Source organism: Anopheles funestus (assembly GCF_943734845.2).
Source record: "Anopheles funestus chromosome X unlocalized genomic scaffold, idAnoFuneDA-416_04 X_unloc_118, whole genome shotgun sequence".
In the NCBI taxonomy this organism is placed as follows: domain Eukaryota; kingdom Metazoa; phylum Arthropoda; class Insecta; order Diptera; family Culicidae; genus Anopheles; species Anopheles funestus.
Genome location: NW_026045059.1, coordinates 7866 through 10000, shown reverse-complemented (window position 1 = coordinate 10000; position 2135 = coordinate 7866). Strand labels below are relative to the sequence as shown.

Here is a 2135-nt window from a genome sequence, read left to right as displayed (position 1 = left end):
CCATGTTTCACAACGTACTCTTAGCGGTATCCTACGATACGTCTCACTCTATTTGTGTGTGTGCGCGTTTACGTGCGTGCGATTTATGCGGTTCACCCCTTTACTTTCAGCGCCCTGCGGTCCCAACAAAGGTCCCGAGCACGCCATTATGCACAGTGTGGAAGCGTGTTTCCCCCACGACACTAGACGGGCTGCTCGCCATAGTGTTCTATTGTGGCACGCTCCACCCTGAAGTTTGGTTTGTTGTATATCAAGGAATTGATAGGCACTCAAGAATGTGTGCATCGGCCGGGTTTAATCGTCCGACGCGCAATATGCGTTCAACTTATCGGTGTTCATGTGTCCTGCAGTTCACATTGTGACGCGCATTTAGCTGCGGTCTTCATCGATCCATGAGCCGAGTGATCCCCTGCCTAGGGTTTTATAGTAAGGTTCCCAATGTAACACAATCCCGGTGGTACGTCCAAAGACTAACTTTCTGACTAAGTTGTCTTTATTACCCAATAGTCCCAGGCCTTGTGACTTGTGGCTCATGTCTACGCCCATGGCCACCATTCGCTAAGATAGTTTTGAAGTCACTTTGAAGGCCCAGGAACAACTCTCTTAGCACATCGGTTAACCTGGCGCCGCAGTCAACTCATGTGCTTGGATCGGATCGAGCTATTGAGTATTGGGCCTGCATACTCGCTCATCCGTATCCTTTGCGTACCGCCCCATGGCCCTTGTATGTCTGCACCACAGTTCCTGTTCGTTCCGTGCCTATGGCCGGATACGTATTGCACATCGGTATACCTGTCGCTACTCAGGCAACTCGTGTGCGTGGATTGGATCGAGAACATGGTGTGTGCCCCATGTTATAATTGATAGTCCATATCCACTTTATAGGTTAAAGTCATAAGTTGTGATTGCACAACCATTCTTCATAAGAGTTTAATCACTCTTCAACTAACTTTCGTTCTGGTGTCTTGGTATCAAATCGCGTAAGACACAAGATTCTACTGGCCAAATAGAATCTAGCACATTGGTTAACCTGGCGCCGCAGTCAACTCATGTGCTTGGATCGGATCGAGCTATTGAGTATTGGGCCTGCATACTCGCTCATCCGTATCCTTTGCGTACCGCCCCATGGCCCCGTCCTTAGAGTTAATGACTAATAGGCTTAACTCTTTGTATGTCTGCACCACAGTTCCCGTTCGTTCCGTGCCGTGGCCGGATACGTATTGCACATCGGTATACCTGTCGCTACTCAGGCAACTCGTGTGCGTGGATTGGATCGAGCTCATGGGGTGTGTAGAGATTCCATGTTATAATTGCAAGTCCATATCCACTTTATAGGTTAAAGTCATAAGTTGTGATTGCACAACCATACTTCATAAGAGTTTAATAACTCTTCAACTAACTTTCGTTCTGGTGTCTTGGTATCAAATCGCTTAAGACACAAGATTCTACTGGCCAAATAGAATCTAGCACATTGGTTAACCTGACGCCGCAGTCAACTCATGTGCTTGGATCGGATCGAGCTATTGAGTATTGGGCCTGCATACTCGCTCATCCGTATCCTTTGTGTACCGCCCCATGGCCCCGTCCTTAGAGTTAATGACTAATAGGCTTAACTCTTGTTTGTCTGCACCACAGTTCCCGTTCGTTCCGTGCCGTAGCCGGATACGTATTGCACAGTAGTAGACACCGTAATCTGACGTATCTAACACACCACTATTGTAACTCGTCGTCCAAGGACCTTTCAAGTGCCTGATGGCCAGGGGAGCTCTTACACGGCACGGAGACACAGTGATGCTCGCCCATCAAAGTGTACAACGATCGAGTTTGCTTAAGTGTCTGGGTACCTACACACCAGACACAATGCAATGGCCATGGATCCACACAAGGCACATCACATGCAGAAAGCTTCACCAGATTATGACACATACCACACTCTTGTAACTCGTCGTCGAAGGGGCGTTCAAAGTGCCTTACGGCTAGGGGAGATCTAGCACGGCACGGAGACACAGTGATGGTTGCCCATCAAAGTGTACAACGATCGAGTTTGCTTTCCGCGCAAGCGTTCTAAGTGTCTGGGTACCTACACACCAGACACAATGCAATGGCCACGGATCCACACAAGGCACATCACATGC

At 48.6% G+C, this 2135-nt stretch overlaps 1 long non-coding RNA gene and 1 other non-coding gene across 2 annotated transcripts in view; both read right to left on the bottom strand.

The window, feature by feature from the left end:
* Positions 1 to 878, bottom strand: part of LOC125772817 (uncharacterized) — a 42460-nt gene extending 41582 nt beyond the window's left edge. The window contains exon 1 of the long non-coding RNA XR_007419660.1: positions 793 to 878. This is a non-coding gene — a long non-coding RNA (uncharacterized LOC125772817). The remainder of the gene's footprint in view (positions 1 to 792) is intronic.
* On the bottom strand, positions 264 to 421 carry LOC125772821 (5.8S ribosomal RNA). Its single transcript, XR_007419664.1, has one exon. It is a non-coding gene; the product is annotated as a 5.8S ribosomal RNA (ribosomal RNA).
* Positions 879 to 2135: the final 1257 nt, after the last annotated feature.